The sequence below is a fragment of the Odocoileus virginianus genome, chromosome 4, assembly GCF_023699985.2.
Source record: "Odocoileus virginianus isolate 20LAN1187 ecotype Illinois chromosome 4, Ovbor_1.2, whole genome shotgun sequence".
NCBI classification, from domain to species: Eukaryota; Metazoa; Chordata; class Mammalia; order Artiodactyla; family Cervidae; genus Odocoileus; species Odocoileus virginianus.
In genome coordinates, this window is record NC_069677.1 from 19,743,785 (window position 1) to 19,766,060 (window position 22,276).

The 22,276-nt window shown below is 36.0% G+C and overlaps 1 protein-coding gene across 3 annotated transcripts in view; it reads right to left on the reverse strand.

The window, feature by feature from the left end:
- Positions 1-22,276, reverse strand: part of TP63 (tumor protein p63) — a 266,039-nt gene that overhangs the window by 111,583 nt on the left and 132,180 nt on the right. The window lies entirely within an intron of this gene.

A 22,276-nucleotide genomic window follows, 5' to 3' on the forward strand; every position in this document is an offset into this window, starting at 1 on the left:
AGTGCCCAATTTTTTTTTAAGCCCTTAAAAAATGCTTTTTTTCTATCATTATTTCTTGAAATATAGAATCAGTACAATAGCTTATCTGTTTGAATATTTATTTTCTCTACCATACCTAGTTTTTATTAATGCTCAAAGATAGCAATTTTATAAACAGATAATTAACTACTATTAACAAGAATAAATCTTCAGGTCGGAAAGACAAGTCAGATTTTGCCTTAAAAATATGTTTACTTAAATACACAACATTCATGTAGAATTAGATTTTGCTTGCTATGGATTCAGTGAAGATGAAATGCACCCTGATGGCTACTGTGGGATCCACTAATGTATGCTCACTGCTGTGGAATATAATTTAGTTAGACTTATATCTATCTAAACATCACTTCTCACCTCACACTCGGGAATCCAAATTACCTCTGTCCTGCCTAAAAGTTACAACTGGACAAGATATCTATAAGTGAATATTTAGATTACTTCCAAAATTTAGAAGATTAGAAGAAAACTGGAAACCAGAATAGATTAGCATATAAACCTTTAAAATACCCTGTGCAAATGCATTCATGACCTTGGAGTTGCCTCCTCTTTACTTCACTTTTTGCCTCCATAGAATGCATGCACATATATGATCATGAAGTGATATTTATCTTAAGCCCCTAAGTTATTGGTAAGATGTTTCACTTTTTTGCAAAAATTTTTCAGCAATGCCATTTTATTTCAACTGTGCAAGGATATGACAACACTAATTCTACAAATTTATGTCAGATAAAATGTTGATTTCTTCACAGAAATACTGGGAAGGTTATCTCTTACTATCTGTAATTAACCAAAGAAGCACTATCTACAAGACAAAAACCAAAAAAAAGAAAGAATTTACTTGCAAAATGCAATTCATTATTTATACTATGTATTGAAGTTATACACCCACTGACAGCTTCCAGGTCAGTAGTAGAAAGCAGATAGTTGTTTCCTGAAAACTGTGCTCTATTCCAGTGGTTCAAAAACTTGGATGATCCTGAGAATCATCTAGGGTGCTTTTTAAAAACAGATTTTTTGACCTGATCCCAGATCTTTATAGCCTATAGGAAGTTCTGAATGAGGCAAGTTTGGAAATTAATCTGGAGTAAATGCATTAGCACAACTGCCCAGAAAGTCATTATTGGATTCCTTTTACATGAATAGGTAGTGTAAGCATTTGAACCCTTAAATCTAGGGTTCGCAATATCAGATGTTGATCATATTCAACCAAATGTAAACAAATTTCATCTTGCGCAAAGTCAAAAGCTTCCCAGCAGTATTTGATGGATGAAAAAGATCAAATTCCTTCTCTCTACCACCTTAGCCTTCAGCATATGCCGGTGAGACTATGATCTCTATCTAAGGTACCTACCATATCTAAAACATGTATATTTTACATATAAGATACAATAAATCTGATAAGGCTACATGTGTATTTTGGGTACTTGAGAGGAAGGAGCACTGGACTGGAGGTTAAAGGAGTAAGTATGAGATACAAGAACCATTTCCAACTCTCTGCCCTTGGGGCAGGTTACTTAACCACTCTGGATTCACGTTCCTCATTTGTGAAATGAGAGGCAGAACTAAATAATTTCTAAAAACCTTTAAAAAGATAAGAGTCTTTGTCCAGAATTTGTGGAAGTGATTTAAAGGATTAATCACATTTCTCATATTTTACTGGGGTATTTGTACCTCAGTTTGCTCATCTTCAAATTGTACAATGAAGCAGTTGAGTTGCACAGATACTAAAATGCTCAGATGACATAAATAAAAAGTTACAATGTATTGAGGGGAAAACTCATGGTTTTTGCTTTAGGGTATAATAGCTCCTGGGCTTCCCTGGTGGCTCAGATGGTAAATAATCTGCCTGCAATGCAGAAGACGCGGGTTCAATCCCTGGGTCAGGAATATCCCCTGGAGAAGGCCATGGCTACCCACTCCAGTATTCTTGCCTGGAGAATTCCATGGACTGAGGAGCGTGGTGAGCTAGCTCATGACCATGGGGTTGCAGAGTCAGACATGACTGACCAATTAATGCACTTCATAGCAGCTACCAATCTATTTAAATTTGAATTTAGCACCCACTAATCCATAAAAGAGTGAGTGAAAGTACCTCTGATAACATTTGATTTCAGAATTAGTGTGAATACTTGATGTAAACATCACGCATTTATTTAAGCAGAAGGTTTTAGGGAAGCAACCATTTTCTGTATTCACCATGCAGCAATGTTTACCTTTGATCTCAAAGGTCTACTAATGTGCATTAATTTTCCTAATAACCTAGTGATGTAGGTAAGTATCATTATCACCATTGTGCGGATAAATAAATAGACTCAAAGATTTTAAGTAGGTTTCCTAAGTCTTCAGGAGTCAGAACAACTTTATTTAACTTTACTTGCAGGTCATAATTTCTCATTCCCAGCTGTTCCCTCGAATTCCTCACAGATTCGTGGCTTCAGACTCAGGTCTCAGCACTATCTCTTTAATGAAAACACCACTGCTGTAAATCTAGTACATTGGAAGCAGAAGTCATTCAAGATGTATGATTAACACATATGCTTTCTTGAAAGAAGTGTGTTACATTTTTGTTGAATATCCTTCTTTACAGATACTCATGTAAGAACTCTTTATATGTAAAGATATTAACCTTTTAATAATTGCAGGAAATAATTTCCTGCTATGTGCATGCCTGTGTATGTGTGTCTGGTGTTTCAAGCTCATATATAGATTTATGGTTTGCTCTTTGGTGTAGAAGGTTTTTACTTTCCATAACTAAATTCATCATTTTTCTGTTATGATTTGTTACTTTTCAAAGAGAGTTTGAAAGGTCTTTGCCAGTCCAACATTATAAAATCCTTTGGCCATATTATAGTTTCATATTATTACAGGGCTTTTAAGTTTTCATATTCAAATCATTTAATGCTCTAGAATTTTTATTGAGTTTGTATTATGAGAAATAAGTGAAGATTCACTCCTCTCCCAAATATATAACTTATTCCATCATTTTATTGAAAAATTTTTGTCTCTAATTTGACATGAAATCTTTATAACATACCAAATGTCAATGGCTCCATTTACACCTCTATGTGAGAAAGTTAAGAAAGTACATAAATCCTTAGTACACGTAAAATACTAGTTGAATTTTTTAATCCGCATTATGTAAGGTTGGGTAGGGAACAACATGGCCTCTATAAAGTTCTAGAAAGTAAAAAGTGGAAGCAATTTAGTCTCTCAGGTCTATGTCTGCCCCCTATGGCTTGAGGTAAGTAGAGAAAACAAGGAAATATTTAGGTCTCATGCAGTCATAAAAATGGAGATAAAAGTTTTAGTGGGTTCTTCTCATGAAGAATCTAGGTCTATTGAATTGAGAGAACATAAAAGTTAGAAGAGGCTTCATTGTATCGGGTAGGATTAAGTAGTCAGTTATTAAAAAAAAAAGACTGGTGACTTGCTTTTATATTAGCAGTCGAAATTCCAAGAAAGAACATGTGCCTGACTGGAAATGTATCAACCCTCTATGTTTTAACCAAAAATTTAACCATATCTATCAATGTCTCCACATGCTCTCCTCCCTATAGAGGGCCCTCACCATTATTTTTATCTTTCCTAAAGAACAACTATGAGTGTGTTATTCCTCAGGATGTATCATTGCCAATGGAATAAGCTGTTTTCATAGGCACTCAAAATCCTTCTTCACAGGTTGGTTTCAAGCTGCCCTCTCAGCTTCATATTCCTATATTCCACTCTGCTTGCTACATGCTGGCCCCAGCTGAACACTTTGCCCCTCTGCTCAACCTGGGCCCTTAGTTTGGAATGTCTTTGTTCCATTTACCTGTAAATGAAAACACCTTCAAATTCCTTAAATGGAACTGAGTTCTCCAGTTCCCTAGTTGAAGTTCAGTCTTTTCTTATTTTATGTGAATGTATATAAAATAATAATATAATGCTAGTTTACAATGCAAAAAACTGTATACTTGTCAACTCCCCTGTGAAGCTATGAACTTTCGAGGTCAGAGTACATTTCAGTTCATCATATCACATTTAGTGTCTAGAAGCTTAATGAATATAAGTTCAATTGAATGATTTAACTCTAGAAAAAAACTACAAAGTTGAAAAGGGATTCTTTACCCAAAGTATTTATTATGACACAAATGCCTTTCCTATAGGAATCAATGCATAGCACCTAATTACAATAGGAGAGAGAGAAAAATGATGCTTTCAACTCAAGGACTGCTCCTGAAAACCTCAAAAATTATATGTCAAGAAGGAAAATTGTCAGCATGATAAACCTACAACAGTCAAAAATATTGGGATTTTATAGAGCATGTATAAAAGCTAAGAAATATTGGGATTTTCCAAGCTGCTCCAGAACAAAGTCAATGAGATCATTTTCATACCAGCCACCATAAAGTCAAAGGATGATCAGCAGGACACACTAACTTTCACAGCTCTAATCTTTCCCAAGTGATTTCCTTCCTTTCCTGCTCCAGACAGGTAAGAATGAGCTTTAGAGAAGCCACTAAAAGCACTAAATCAATTCACCAAATCAGTTTTCTCTGAAGGCTAAAGTTAAATTCCAAACCAAGCTAAAAGGTCACCTCCATTTTAGGGTCACTAGTGAGGCTCTGAAAGATGAGCAACACTTATAGGCACAGAGGAGGAAGTAAACTCTGTCCTATATCTTGAAGATGTATTGCTTTATTTTTGTAAACCTTCAAGTAGAAGGTAAAATGGTAGACAGCATTTAGTTTCTCTCTCTTTGTATATTTTGTGGGTCAGGTATTCTTCAGAGCACTTTATATATATCAAAATTCAGTTAATGTTTATAAAAACTTATGATGTATGTACTGTTATTATTTTTCTGTTACAGATGAAGACAGTGGTGGTGGTGGTTTAGTCACTAGGTCGTGTCTGACTCTTATAACCCCTAGACTGTAGCCTGCCAGGCTCTTCTCTCCATGGGCTTCTCCAGGCAAGAATATTGGAGTAGGTTGCCATTTCCTTCTCCAGGGGATAGACCCAACCCAAGAATCGAACCTGGGTCTCCTGCATTGCAGGCAGATTCCTTACTGACTGGCCTACAAGGGAAGCCCTGAAGACACTGATATATAAAGAAATACTAAATGGTGAAATCAAGATCTGAAGGGATTCAAAACAGTCCAAAGAAATAGGTTATCCATATGCAAAAGAATATGGCTTCCCTTGTAGCTCAGTTGGTAAAGAATCTGCCTGCAATTTAGGAGACAAGGGTTTGGTTCCTGGGTTGGGAAGATCCTCTGGAGAAGGAAATGGCAACCCACTCCAGTATTCTTGCCTGGAGAATCCCATGAATAGAGGAGCCTGGCAAGGTACAGTCCATGGGGTCGCAAGAGTCAGACACAACTTAGTGACTAAACCGCCAACTGCAAAATGATAAGATTATCTTCATATAATCTTTAATTTGCATTTAAATTTTTTAGATGATAAAAATAGTGTGACATTTTGAACCCAAAACTGAAAAACAAAAATAAAAAATAAATGTTATCATAAGCATAACACTCATAGAGAATTACTGTTAAAAATTTCCTTTATCTTTTTCTTATGTTTATGTATATATTCTGTCTGCAAAATTAGATTACATTTTATATATATACATATATGCATATATATGTATATATATATAATATTAGTTATCTTCATATTAGAAGCATTTTCCCATGTTAAGTATTCCTAAACTAAAAGTACTGGATCAAATGTAATGAACTTAAGTCACTTGATATGTACAGAATCAAGTTATTTTCCAAAGGGCTGAATCAAATTGCATTTGTATGAGGTTAAGAACCACAGTATTAGAGTCATCTTTTCCAACTTTATAAATGAAAAAATTTTTCTAATTTTAATATGGATCCCCTTGATTGTGAGAAAAATTAAATGTATTTCAATATGTTTATTAGTCTTATGCATTTCTTCTTTACATGATCTATTAATGTCCTTTGCTTTCCCCTCTAATCTCTACCTCATTGAAGTAGTAGTGTTTTCTTTATTAATAAAGATATTAGCCCTTTGACATATTTGTCATATATTTTTCAAACTTCTTTGCTTTTTAGTATCACATGTATTGAAATAGAAACTTTGATTACTTTATTACATAAAATGAATTATTAGCCATTTATCCCAGAACCTAGAGGTAACCACTGTCAAAATTTTGGTATTTTCTTTTCCATGTACCTCTGTGTGCTTTACAAACTAAACATATGATAATATATATTAAAGATATATTTTATTAAAAATGTATGTGCATGCATGCTAAGTCACTTCAGTCATGTCTGAGTCTTTGTGACCCTATGGACTGTAGCCCACCAGGCTCCTCTGTCCATGGAATGCTCCAGAAGAGAATACCGGAGTGTGTTACCATGCCTTCCTCCAGGGGATCTTCCCAATATAGGGATCAAACCCTTGTCTCTTATGTTTCTTGCATTGGCAGGCAGGTTCTTAACCACTAGTTCCACCTAGGGAGTTCCTAAAAATGTATATGTGTGTTTATATAAATATATGCATATAATTATTTTAAAAATTCACTTGTTGATATGATTGCTTACTCAGGTCACAACTCAGGTGTTTTAATTAAACCCTATATTTTCTAACTGCCATATAGTCTTATTGAATTAATTTAGCCATCTCCCATTAATGGGGTATTTAATCTGTTTCTATTTTTCATTAACACTATTTCCCAGGTGGCACAGTAGTAAAGAATCCGCCTGCCAATACAGGAGTTGCAAGAGATGTGGGTTCAATCCCTGGGTCTGGAAGATCCCCTAGAGGAAGAAATGGCAACCCACTCTAATCTTCTTGCCTGGAAAATTCCATGGACAGAGGAGCTGGCTAGGCTACAGTCCATGGGGTTACACAGAGTCAGACATGACTGAGAGCACATACACACACATAATTTTAAAGCAAACACTTATTATGCTATTAATTAAAATATATTATTAGTAGTTATTATTCTAATTATTAAAAGCTATTATTCTGCATTATTTGGTTAAGAGATATTTAAATATTTTAAAGGCTGGTAGATACTACTAAATTGATTTCCAGATACTATACCAATTTCTGTTTAGATCATCAACATAGAAAAGAGCTTACCCTGACACAACTAAGCAGCTACAAATATTTTAAATATTTTTAATATTTTAGAGTAAAAAAGCACAAACAAAATTAACTTACTCTTACTATTATTATACATTATTTATTAAAATGAACATAACTAATCTCCATCCATTGATTGTTCTTTGAAAAACTCAACTATTTGAATCATACCGACTTGTGTTTGAATACTGCTGTGTTTACTTATTTTCTTTGAAGCTTTATCTATAAAATCAAATACCATCCTATATTATAACATTTAACTTCCTAACTAACCATAGAGCAGTGATTAGCTTATCATAGGTTCTAAATGAGTTTCAATACCATTTTATCCTTTTGGACTTGACTTCCCTGGTGGCTCAGATGGTAAAGAATCTGCCTGCAATGCAGGAGACCTGAGGTTGATCCCTGGTTGGGAAGAGCCTCTGGAGAAGGGAATGGCAATCCACTGCAGTATTTTTGCCTGGAGAATTATGAACAGAGGAGCCTGGTAGGCTACGGTCCATGAGGTCTCAAGAAGTTTGCGAGGACTGAGCAACTAACACATTCTACTTTCCTTTCTTTTATCCTTTTAATTATTCATATCTGTAGTTCTGGACATGCTACTAAATACCTGCTAAAAATTCTTGCTTTTTAAGCACTAGATTTTCTAGTATTTCAAGGGATAACCTGATTAATTTTATATTTCATTCCTTTCTTTTCTACTTATGCCATTCCCTCCAAATGGCTGTTGCTGAAATAAGTGAAGACAATACAGTCAGTGCCAATTTGGAAGAATGGAAAGAATGCTAGAATCAACAGCAACAAACCTGTGGTCCATGTCTCCACTCCAATTTTGAGTTTGTTTGTTTGTTTGTTTTAATTAAGTGGTGAATAATCAACAAATATTCACTCAAGCTAATTGCATAATACATCACCATTCCTTTTCTCCATACTGGAATATATTTCAATATGATACCAGCTTTTAAGAAATTTACCCTACCTGATAAACCATAGGGAAACCAATCCATCATATCTTTTAGGATCATGCATAAAAGGATATTGTCCCAAGAGTCAGAGACTTTGGATTAATTTCTGGCTCTGCCAGTAAATTGGTTATATTACTTGAAACAGGACACTTTTCTATCCATCATGCAGTTTTTCAATCTGTTAATTAGACATAGATTTATTATATATTTGTATCCTATACCACTGTGATTCTAATCTTCTTGGTGTTCATGTTTTCTGTTTAACCACAGTCTGAATTTTACTACTGATGGAGACAGACAACTTTGCCATCAACTTTATATCTCATATTTTTTGCTTGTGTTATTTCCTTTCTAAAGAGATGCTGAAAGCAGTTGATTTCATAGACTAATTGATTTCAACCAAGCTTTCAATCTTACTATCAAGCTGGAGATTTTAGGTTTCACTTTTAGTTCCTCATTTTTTTCTCTCCTCATTGGGAATATAGGTTGGGCAGGGGATATCTCATTCTTCCTGGAGGCTGTATTTTGAGGCAACTCAGCTTTCTTTCTCAGGTAAATCCTCTCCACCCTTTCCAGGAAAAAGAAAAAACTCCCAGGCAAAATTAAAAGGGTGTGTGTTAACTTTGGAGTCTGGGATGAACCCCAGGAAAATAATCATATTTTGTCTCTTTTAATTCAGACTCTCAGAGAAAGTGAGTTCTAATGTCTTTTTCTGGTTTCAATTCACTGATCTGCACTCATCTTCAGTTATAGGAAATGTTTCCCATGGTTAAACACAGTGCCGTACCAGGCAACAAAATGACGTCACTGGCTGGTTACTTTGGGAAGACTTCAGTGATTCCATCTGTGAATCTCAACTACCCCATACACACACCTGAGGTGCACAGTACCTCTGCATCAGGAACCATGGGAATTATTGAGCCATCCTTGGAGCTCTATTTTCACTCATCCTCTCTGCTGCACTATTTGTGCTTACACTATATCTAGATCCTATGTATGAGAAAGTGGTATACATAAATATGGTGTGTGTGTATACATATGTATGCATTTTTTAAACTTCTACTTTATGGCCCTGTAATGCACAATGTGATCTTGAAGTAGTTATCTAGCCTCTCTGTTCCTCTACCTTCTACAAGTACCACAAAGGGCTGGCCAATTCCTATGAGATTTTGAAATTTCTAAAGTCCTGTCTCAGCCCAAAAGTCTCAGATTTTCCATACTTTTTTAGTTGAATTAAAGATTCTTTAAATTCTAAAGTGCTTTACAATTTTCAGTAGTTTCACACACATGATTTCATATATTCCCATAATAATTCCTTTTTTTCCCTCACTCCTAAACTGCCCCTCTCTTCCTACCCACTGGTAGCCATTAGTTTGTTCTCTGTTGTTTGTGAGTATGCTTCTTTTTTGTTTTATTGACTAGTTTGTTGTAGTTTTTAGATTCTACATGCAGTGTTTGTCTTTCTCTGACTTATCTTACTTACTATAATGTACTTCAAGTCCACCATGTTGTTGCAAATGCCAAGATTTTTATACTTTTGACTGAGTAATATTCCACTGTGTGTGTGTGTGTGTGTGTGTATCACATCTTCCTTATCCATTCATCTGTCAATACAATCCCTATCAAAATACCAATGGTATTTTCCCAGAACTAGGACAAACAATTTTGAAATTCATATGGCAACACAAAAGACCCCAAATATCCAAAACAATCCTGAGAGAAAAGAAGAGAACTAGAGGAATAATGTTTCCTGACTTCAGACTAAACTACAAAGCTGTAGTAATCAAAACTGTATGGTACTGGCACTAAAACAGATGCATGAATCAAGAGAACAGGATAGAAACCAGAAATAAAGCCACACTCTTATGGTTTTCATATACTTTTAAGGGACACTAACTATATTCTTACCATGTAACTATTGTGATAATTTTGGGGGGCAGAAAAATGCCACATAAAACAAGGAACACTACATTTGAAATATAAGTCAAAATTATCAGGAAAAAAGAAAGACTGAGGCCCTAACTAGACCCAGTATAACTGATGTCCTTAGTACCTCCATCCGAAGGGTCAAAGAAATTTAGGACTCACAAACTGTGGTATTCTTTATTTTTATTTTTCAGAACTGGGAAAGCAGCAGGTACTGTTTGCTCTCTGAGACACAACCGTCACCAGCTCGCTGTAATCTCCATCTGTGACTACAGGTCATGGGAGCAAAAGGAGCACTCACTCTTAAGTATGGAGTACAGGAAGCCTTGCTCCAAAAAATAATAATAATAATGAGGACATAAAAATAAGTGACTTCCTAGTTTAACATTTTTTCCAGGATCTCTGAGTACAGACAAAAGTAAAGCTTACATGAAATTAGAAGCCTCAGAAGTAAGGTTTGGAGATAAACCCTGGGGATTGTTTATTGAAAAGGAAAACCAAATTCAACATCAAGAGTATATACATTGACAATGTGGCAGTATGGACCAGTTCTAGATTTAAAGTAGTCTACAGGACTATCTTTATTTTAAAAATGTCCTATGAATGGACAAAGAAGAATGCAGAAGTTTGGGGGTTTTTATAATAAGAGCCTTTAGGATGTGAATTATACATTGCAGTTTAAAAGCAAATAGATCTTATATTTCCCAATGCTGTGGTTTTGTATATTCTGGTTCTTCCATTCTCTCAGACAGGTAAATTCAAATGTATTCTTCAATGCCCATATTGGTGTTTCTTCTATTTTACTCAACACTTGAGTATCTGCTATACACTCAGCATGGTGTTTGCAGCACTCTTGGATCATTTCTTGTCTTTTCTAAGCAGCCAGTTACTTTTGCCTCTTAATTTTCTCCCAATCTTATGGATACCTATATGATTATAGATCTCATCTTATTTCTTTTTAATTCTGCTTTCACGAGTCCCACACTAAAATATGAGGACAAAGGTGATGCCTATTTAGTTTTGCACTTCCTGCACCTTTGGAAGTATGCAGAATAAGCACTCAAATTTCTGTTTATCAGATGACTATTCTGGTTTGATCCATCAGACACATGTGCAAAGTAGGCCTGTTCTTATTACTCCCACTCCTTAGACAGGGCAATCAGGTTACAGAGGGGTTAAATGCTGTATTCAAATTCACACATAAACTATGCTTAAGGCTGCATATGGTCCTGTGCCATACAAGTTGCCTGTCACAAAAGAGATTACCCTGTCACACACATGCCTTAACAATGGGGATGAATTCAGCCTCAGAGCAAATCAATTTGTTTGCATGCTAGGCAGGAAAACTGAATGGCCATGTTGCTACAAATGACTCCCAAAGATATTCTTTCTCCTTTAGCAGCTTTCCCCCCTTCATGTTGATCTCCTATGCTTCTTTTTGTTACAGACACAATGAACGGACTTAATTCCAGCTTCCCAAGCCTGATTCACAGCTCGATTAAAAAGTGGTGCAACTGAGTAGGTGTGTTTCTGTGACCTGAGTGGTTAAGCCAGATCTTCTGGTCTCGGAGGCCACCGGTTTGATTTGTAAGAGAACATTATCTGCATCGATCATTAACTGGACAATTCTGCAACTGTTGTCTCAAAGAAATTAAAAAAAAAACAAAACAACAAAACAGACTCAGGAGGAGAGCTGCATCTAAAAACTCTAGGTAATTTCCAACAACGACTAACACTGACTTTAGGATTCAACTACATGTTGCTTAAAAGTAAAGGGAAATTCAGTATTATGGCTTCCTAATAATAAAGAAATAATTTCTTCAAATGAAACCCAGTGCACATGTTATGTTCAAATTACAGGGAAAAACAAGTGCCAAAGTTGGATTTCATTATATATAATCTGAACACACATACACGCACACACAGACACACACACACACACACATACACAAGCTTTATGGAGCAGATGGGAGCAGCTGAGTCATTACTTGTAACTGAGTCATTATGCTCCATGAATGAAATGGGTATATACTATTCCTATCTTAATCAACATCTTATGCTCTCTTTTTAAATTATTCCTTTTTCTGCATGAGGTTTTATAATTCAGATGTACTCTCTGCAAGGTAAGGAGTTTAAGAAATAGTGTCAAAGGGCTGAGTCAATGACAGTATAAGTGGTGCGTCCTAAATCTGTAAGATTATGTCCCAAACAGGATATTGATACTTCAGATTGAGCAACTCTTTAAAAGACAATATCCAACTTCTTTCCTCCCAATGCATTCCTCAAATGGTCCATATTCTTACAATTTTTATTCAGCAATCATCATATATCTTAGCCATGATCAGTAGTTAGAAAACTACTTAAGTCAGTCATGTCCGACTCCTTGCAACCCTATGGACTGACGCACGCCAGGCTTCCCTGTCCATCACCAACTCCCAGAGCTTGCTCAAACTCATGTCCATCAATTCGGTGATACCATCCAACCATCTCATCCAGTCATTCCCTTGTCCTCCTGCCTAAGTTTCACCTATGTAAACTAAAACTCAGGCATGGTCTTCAACTATCAGATCACCTCTCTCTTTGATCACCACTGTTAGTCTAGAGAGAAAGAGGTCTAACATGCATGTTGGTATACCTTATTGGGAAAATGGATAGGTTTCAATTTTACTTCTCCCTTCCTAAGTAGGCAATCTAGTTGATTTGATATTATCTTATGGTGAAATAACAGATCTATTTGGGCTACACTAATGCTGTTAAGGGATTGTAAGGGATATCTGAGATCATCATTTGTAAGGGATATCTGAGATCATCATTTGGCAAATATATCATGTCTTTCACACCCACACACACCCACACACCTGAATATATGCACTTCTCACTTCTAACATTAACTGAACCCTTTATTGTATAGGGTCTTATAATAAGACTCAAAGAAGAATAAGACTATCTGTCCTCAGACTTTCTGATTCAGTGAAAGAGACATATGTAAAAAGAAAAATAATATATTTATAATATCAAGATGAAATGTATGTAAACTAGTAACTAAAATAAATAGCAAGTGTAAGTTATAAGTAGTAGTTCTATGTAAACACAGGAGGAGTGATTAATCTTCCATGAGAAGAGTCCATGTTGAGTCTTTAAGGCTGAGAAGGATTTGGGAAGAAGAGAAAGAAGACATTCCTGAATGAAAACAATAGCATGGGTCAAAAGACAAAGACATGAAATTATGGATTCAAAGGAATAAAATGAGTTAGGTGAGTGGGGTGGATGTGGGAGATGGGAGGTGGAGTAAGAGATATAGGTTGGAATAAGATTGTGGTAGCTTCAATTTATTTCTATTTTGCTTATATTTAAGGGAACTAAGCCTTTAGGATTTATGATTTTAAATGTCTCTGAAATTATAGTTTAATAAATTTGGCTTTTAAATTAAAAAAAAGAATGATTACAGAGGTGTGTGTGTGTGTATATATATATACATCATCATATATATTTCATATATATATCATTCACATACATACTTTTTTAACACAAATATAGTTCAATAAATTTTGCTTTAAAATCAACAACAGCAATAAAAAAACATACAAACAAACAGACGAAATTACCCTGATGATAAAGGTCTGAGCTGTGCTGTGTCGTCAGTCACTCAGTTGCATCTGACTTTTTGTGATCCTTTGGACTGTAGGCCACCAAGCTTCTCTGTCCATGGGATTCTACAGGCAAGAGTACTGGAGTGTGTTGCCATTTCCTCCTCCAGGAAATCTTCCAGACCCAAGGATCAAACCCGCGTCTCTTTTGTCTCCTGCATTGCAGGCAGATTCTTTACTGCTGAGTCATTGGTCTGGATAGATCCTCTCTTATTTCCTATGACTCTACCTCTTTAACTCCTTGGATTAAAAATGGAAAATCTTCATGTGAATTGAAAGGATATCAAAAAGTTTCTAGTAATTGAGGGACTGTCTTCTGCCACTGCTATCACCTGATTAACATCAACTAAGCTTCCCTCTCTCACCCCCTCCAGAGAAAGGTGCCTGCCAAGTTCACCTAACTGTCACAACAGCATTTGCCCTCTGACCTTCAGCAAACAATGCACAGGATGCTGTTGGAAACTATTGGATGCCACCCTCTTACTTCTTTCAAGACTGGCCTGCAAGGCTAATTAGAGAGTTCAGTCTTCTGCCTATCTGAAGCTTAACACTTACATTTAGAACTGTAAAGCAAAACCAGCCTTTCAACAGAGCCACAGGCTTGGAGGACTCTAAGCCAGCTGGGGCTGGCCTAGAAGGAATATTTGAGCTTGTTCTCAAGGTGGTTTGGGGACTCAAACATAAGGACTCCTTTTTTTATCACTATTCTTCTTTAAGACTATGGGCCTCTGTGGTTAGCAAGCAATTAAAAATTTGCTCATAATTCCATTTCCCATTTTTCCCTAGGACTATTAGTAGACATAATTTCTCTTCTTGTGTCACAGCAAGAAGACCAGGGAAAGAAAAGAGCATTGTCACTTTCTCTGGAAGGAAATGTGGTATTCTAAAGAAGATAAGGGATAAAAGAGAATGCCTGACTTGTACTGATGGCCATAGGGGCAGTCATTCTAAGCGATGGTGAAAACAGAACAAAAAGCATATTACATCATTGAAAAGCTGTAGAGATCATATAGCCAAAACTTTTCATTTTAGAGACAGACAACATAAAACCTAAAGATGGAGAATAAGCACCCCAAAACTTTTTGATCATTCTGTGATTAGGAAGTGGTTCTTCTCATTCTTTTGGTACTGCATCCTTATCCAAAAGAATTGTATTACCCATTGCATTTAACTAAGAGAAATACATGTTTATATATGTTGCCATGACTTGCATATATAAGGGTACCAGAATAACATCTCATGGACCCCACTTAGTAACTTCAAGTTATACTTTGAAATCTGTTAAGTTTTGGTCACTATAATGGATTTTCTAATAAACGCGTTATGGTATTAATAAATTTTGATCTCTGTTAAGCTCTGTTTATCTGGTGAAAAGTTTTTCATTTTTCAGTTCGAGCCTTCTAAAATGTAAAAGATATGAATTAAGTGAGGAAGGGAAAGTTAGATATCTGTGAAAACTGATGCTTTAGATGCTTAGAGAAATATAATGGATACACATGTGTATTGAAAGTTACCCCAGGAAAGTTTGGAAGAAAAGAGCACATTCAAGAAAACAGAAAGACAAAACTAATGGAAACAAGGAGAGGGGAAAAGTGACATTAGAATCTAAGTAGCTGTGTAGAAGGCAGTTTTCACTTTACACTGCAAGGACAGAGCTAGGAATCTAGCAAAAGGAGCTGCATCCTCTGGGTTTGTGTTGAAAAACAGCAACAACAAAAAAAAAGAAGTAAGACTGACTTGGGGGAGAATGGTTTGGAGTTATAAAAAGCTAATCTACCTATTAAGTTAAAGAAAGTGGATTCAGCTCATGTCAAATGACTTATTTATACACAGTTTTAAAGTCTATTTCTTTTCTGTAGAAAGACTTGCACCCAAAATAGCCACTTGAGGACATGGGTCTTGAGGATATATTTGATGAGTATCTACTAACATTTGTACAATCTTTCATATTAATAGATTGATGTGCTATATAGTCCTCCCTTGGAAACTTCAGGAAACTGATTCCAGAACCCCTCATGGATGCCAAAACCCCAGATGCTTAAGTCCCTTATATATAATGGCAAGCTATTTGCTTATAACCTACATGCATGGATGAGTGCCAAGTCACTTCAATTGTGTCCCACTCTGTACAAACCTATTGGACTGTAGACCACCAGGCTCCCCTGTTCATGGGATTCTCCAGGCAAGAATACCAGAGTGGGTTGCCATGGCCCCCTCCAGGGGATCTTCCAGACCCATTCAGGGACTGAACCTGAATCACTTACATCTACCTGAGCTGGCAAGTGGGTTCTTTACCGCTATTGCCACATGGGAAGCCCCACAACTTACATACCTCCTTCCATATACTTTAAATCATCTCTAGATTACTTATAACAGCTAATACAATGTAAATATTATGTAAATAGTTGCTGGCATGGCAAATCCAAGTTTTGCTTTTTGGATCTTCATGGAATTTCTTTTTTAATGAATATTTTTGACTCCTGATTAGTTGAATCCTGGGTTGGTTGAATACAAAGATGCAGATAAGGAAAATCAATTGTACCCAATGTTATATTGAAAAGCATTTGCACTTGCCTGGGAGAGCAGCTACTCGAAGTCAAAAGGCCTGCCTTAAAGTCCTGGTCCGATCTGTGGGCTTAGTGAACGCCTGAAACTCCATTTTCATGTTTATTAATGGGGATACTGCCACATACATTACCTCTTATAAGGTAACAGTGAGGGATGTCAAATGAGACAGTATGTTTTAAAAACTTTAAAGTGGGAGGGAAAGAGAAAAGAGATGAGAATGATGAATAGTAGACTGAGATTGCCAAGTAAGTGATACATGCAATCATCTGTGGGTTCTCTGATCACACTCCCATCAGCTCACAATAGAATTCGGCCACAGTGAAAGATGTCCGCAGAGGCACTGCTGAGTATACTTAGCTATTTTTTTTTTATTTTGCTAAGTATGAAATATGTTTTAAAGGGAATGCTGTTTGTTAAAAGAAAGCAAATGTGTCTTTAGATAACACATTAATATCTAGCCATGAATTAAAGCGAGTTTTTTCCTTTCCACATCCAGTGGCATTTTTCTGATCTTCAGGGGACACAGACAGGATGAATGGATGTCTTCCTTTCCTCCTAAAATTAGGCCAGTTACTTTGTTGATGTTTAGTTGCTTAGTCATGCCCAACTCTTTTGAGACCCCATGGACTACAGCCCGCTAAGCTCCTTTGTCCCTGGGATTCTCTAGGTAAGAATACTGGAGTGGGTGGCCATTTCCTCCTCCAGGGGATCTTCCTGATCCAGGGATCGAACCTACATCTACTGTGCCTCCCGTATTGGCAGACAGATTCTTCACCACTGAGCCACGTGGGAAGCACCCACTACAACCCTGAGATTTCTATAATTAAAGAAAAACAATACCAATAAAAGTCTTCCCACACAACATAGTCCACTAGCAAACAAAACAGAAAAAAAAAAAGAAAGTAGGATGGAGAAGATGATTCAACAATATGTTCAGTGTCACTTAGTATATATGCATGATAGTTTAATCTCTAGAAATTTATTCTTGTCTCTAATAAGGAATGAAGTTTCCTAACCTACAAACACATGTGGCAGCTAGTAGTATTCTCCAACTCTTCTAAGGATTGACTTCTGATTTTTGAGTCATGGTCTGCTAAAAGGTAACAATTTTGACTTGGCAACTCACCTTCTTTGTCTGTATTAACAAGATGTGTACAAAATTAATGAAGGCATACTCAAAGAGATCTCTGAGTCCATTCACCTTATTAAACACATCTTCATGTCACAATAGTCTCTTGGAGATATAATGGCCTGAAGCTGTCTGAAAGATTTACTGCCTAAGGACTATGACCTAAAACAAGATTTACAAGGGAAGTATTTCAGGAGTAAAATAAATGCAAGAATGAGACTCAAAAGGGAGAATAGTCTGATGTGATTGGAAAGGATTAAAAAATACAGCAAATGTCCTAGTCAGTACAGTAGAAGTTTCTTTTTTCAGATCCAAGCATTGTAGGCGAAAGTGCATACAGAACATTGCACTAAGATCAAGATAACATTTAGAGCGATTGCTTCATATCCTAGTGAGTTAACTTCTCCAAGAAAGGAAAAAAAAAAAAAATCACCACTGGTCTTTCTTTGAAAATCTTTTCACTGATTTATTGATTGTGGAGATGCCCACTGTGTAAAAGGAAAGCCCCCATTCTGTCTTTACACTGAGGGGCCTTGATGTTTGAGGATACAGCTGCCTTCAAATGCTCAGATAAAAGACACTGAGTGCAAAGTAGTAGTATTATCTACTTATTGTGCCCACTTATCTGCTTCTTCCTTCCTTGAAGCCCTACTTCTGTCTGCAATATCAATCATTTCTCTGGCAGCTTGTCTCACTACAAAGGGAGGATCTGATCCCCTGCTTAACCCTCCAGAGGCGGCAGACGCGTGCAACAATAATTCATAACACCACCAAGGCCGCAGGATGGGATTATCTGGGCACTGGGGGCGGCTTGCTTAAAGCACAGTTCCTGAAAATGAGGCAGAAATTCAATCTACCTTTCCATCAGACTCTGCGATCCAGGCACTAAACTTGACACCAAACGCATTAAGAGGAAGTCTCAATACTTTCTCCAAGTATGGATGAGTTGCAGTTAGGCGAAATTGACAATGCGAGAGCAACTATTTAACATCACCCCCCAAAAGTTTGATAGTCTCAAGTTGGTACATATTGATTCATGAACTACGGAGTTAGGTTCAAGGTATATTTTATACACATAAAAAAGTAAAAGAAAGAACCATAGGATAGTGGAAACAATCAGTAAACCTGGACTCTAGGCTGGCTTCCTCACCAGCTGGCTGTGTGATATAGGGCTTGTCACTTCACTTCTCTGAGCTTTAGTTTTTGGTTTGTTTTTTTTTTACTGGTAAAAATGCATTAACTAATACATGATTTCAAAAGCCAGTTCCAGCACTGACATTCTAAGTGGGGAAGTATCATGTTAGGTTATGAGGAAAAACAAGCTGGATTTTCATTAAATTCAAAATAGGTGTTCTGCTTGGAAAGCGATACATAAAACTTTGGGCCAGCAACAAGGAGCAAATTAGCAGTGTGTGTCTGTGTATGAGCTCCTGGATTCATTAGAAAGGTTTGTTTATTTAAGTGCCTTCATTAGCTGCTCTTAGTACATCAAAGGAGTGTTTCCAAACCCTTACAATTAGCCATGTAAACAAAGGCACAATGTGTCACTTCACTAGACTCAACAAACAAGGTTTTTGATACACTATCAAATCCTACTCAGGATAATATCCCAACTAAAACCATTAGGTTGGGCATACAAACACTAAAGAAGGGTCTTGCCCACAGAAAAGTTTCAACATATTTTAAGGGAATCAATGGACATGCTGAATGGTTGATGAGAACTGACCTGTTGATCAACATTAATAAACATTCCCCAGATGTTTTCTGATTTAGTTGAATGAGAGCCAAGATCTCACTCTCTGATAACCAACAATCAACCAAACAAACCTTTATTCATTCTTAAGTAGTACTGATACAATTGAGTATGTCCAAATAGTCAACTTAGGAGGTCTAAAAAAAGAGTTTGTGATATTATTAAAAAGAAGGCAATCATGAGTAATAGAGGGATGGTTTCTTCAAGGCCAATCACGTAGTCAGTGTTGAAAATGTCTTTCGTGGCCATATTACATATTATATACAACACAAAATTTTATAAATGTTACCTATAGACAGACCTGTCACCTGTAGACACACACAGGGCTAAAACAATGTTAAAGAAAATATGTCTTTGAGAACCTTTCCTTTTTAACTTGAAGCTCCAGAAAAACAGCCACAGTTTCAGTTGTTTAACAGTATAAAAGATTATGGATGCCTTTTATTTAGTCATACATACTAACCTGTCCACTAATGAAGTTAAATTACTTTTAATAACATTTAATTACACCCAAATCCAAAGAGTTAATGTACTTAGAAGGGCATGAGGTACACATATCATGTAGTTGTGAAGATCAAGAGTGATAATGGATATGAAATAACTTTTTTAAATTGCAGAAGTTATTCAAGCATAAGATGTTTTATTTGTTTGCTTTTGATGAATATATATCATTTTCTAAATCCTTGCTGCAATTAGCTTCGATTCATTCATACTAAAACCTCTGACATAGAACATAATTTATACAGTGGAAGTGATTGATTAATTCAAGAGAAAACTTGCAACATTAAATGTGTTGTCCTGCCTAACAATCTTAGAAAGGACCTGGATTAGCCTCTTCAAATTTGCATAAAGTCAGAGAAAAATGATCTTCAAAAAGAAAAAACCTTCTAGACACAAAACTTTTAGATAATTGCACCAAATGCCCAAACTTCTGCTGCTTAAATCTATTGCAGATCACTTAACAGGTGTCAAAGAGGCATTTTAAATTAATATTTACACGTTCCAGATGAACCAAAAAAAAAAAAAAAAAAAACCCACAGAAAAGATAAAGGGGATGGCAAGTATCCAAAAAAGATGGACAAATATTTTCAGAGGGCTTTTACCTACTTTTTAAAAGTTGTATCAAGACAATGACAAAGTAGGACTGATTTGATTTTAAATTAACAGAATAAGAGCAACTTAGTATAATGTCCCATCAGGTTCTTTGGGGACACTCAGAAGACTCAAACTGCACCATTTCCTTAAGGAGCTAGCAATTTATAGAGGTGGCCCACTGAATCTCCAAGCCATTCAACAAACATTTTCTGAACCCAAAATGGTGCCAGGCTTTGTAATGTTTCTTACAAAAAAGATAGTAACAGTTACTGATTTCCTGGAACTTTGAGCCTGGTAAATAACCTGTTGTAATTTATGTACCAGTTGTGACTCATTTTTGGAATGTGTCAATTTTTCAATGGTGACAAATGTCTAGCCTTAAAAAAAATGAACCAAAAATGTATTCAGCACTGCCAAATTTAGTGCATAAAATAAGTGATCAAATTGGAATAGTATGATTCTAATTCACTTTAAAAAAAAAAAAAAGCATTAAAATAAGGGTATATTATTCTATGCTCCTGCTAAGCTTCAGTTGAAGAGGAATGCAAAGGAGAAGGTCCAGGAATGGAATTATGCAAGGTGGTCATTTGAAGGGCAAGTATATTTGAATGTCTAGCAGGGTATGATCTTTTAAAAAGCTATATTTATTTATTTATTTATTTTTGATGCATCCAGAAGGGGGTACATCAACTATAACAGTATATATTTATTATATTTTTACTCGGTGTATGTGTGTGCTCAGTCACACAGTCATGTCTGACTCTTTGTGGCCACACAGGGACTATCACCAGGCTCCTCTGTCCATGGGATTTTTTAGGCAAGAATACTGGATTGGGTTGCTATTTCCTTCTCTAGGGTATCTTTACAATCCAGGGATTGAACCTACATTGGCAGGTGGATTCTTTACCACTGTGCCACCTGAGAAGTCTCCTTTTTTTTTTTTTCTTTTTACCCAGACATCATATTATTTTATCTATTGGATTAATTCTAAACAAATGATTATGCTTCAGATGAACCCCAACTAAATGGGAGAAAACCAAGAAAGGAGCAAACATCACAAATGTATCCACTGGACACACAATCTCTAATCCAAACAGATGGAAGTGACAGAATTGCAACAAGAACAAAAAAAAACTACACTTATATAAAAAAATATATAATATCATTTTATGTCCAGTATTTTCAAAGGGAATGACTCTATAGATAACACTTAGTGTTATCTATAAATAGACATCTAAAATAAAATTACATTTTTCTTTTCTTCCAGAATAAATTTCTATTCTGGTATTCAACTGGATCATTACATAGAATCAAAATTTTAGAGAATGGTATAGGTAGATAGGGGTTTCCTAGGTAGCGACCATGATAAAAGAACCCACCTGCCAATACAGGAGACTTAGAGATGAGGATTCGATCCCTGGGTAGGGAAGATCCCCTGGAGAGGGGCATGCAACCCATTCCCATGGACAGAGCAGCCTGGTAGGCTATGGTTCATAGGCTCACAAGGAGTTGGATATCACTGAAGCAACTTAGCAAGTACACACAGATACACACATATATACATATATAGGTCTATTAGGACTTTGGAGCAATTTGATGACCAATCTGATGAAATCCAGAGATTGTAAAGAGAATTTAAAATAATAATTTGCAAGTATTTATAATCATTGTGATTCAATATTTTTAAAAAAGAATTACACAACAATAACACCTTAAAAAAAAAAAAGGATCTTGAGGCTGGTAAAATTCTATAGCTTCTATACAAAACTACTCCTTAAATTGTGCTTATTTAAAACAACCCTTTGTGTTCCATGACTAACAAAAAGTAAATATTATGAAAAGCCAAGAGTTATTGAGCAATGTTATTGTGATAATCTGCTTAGATTTACTATCATCATTGTTTTCACTGTAGTCATATTAATCCTATATGGTAAAAGAGAAGAAACAATAACAACAAAAACCCTAAAGCTTGGTGGTGGTTTAATCACTAAGTTGAGTCCAACCACTGTGACCCCACAGACTATAGCCCACCAGGCTCCTCTGTCCATGG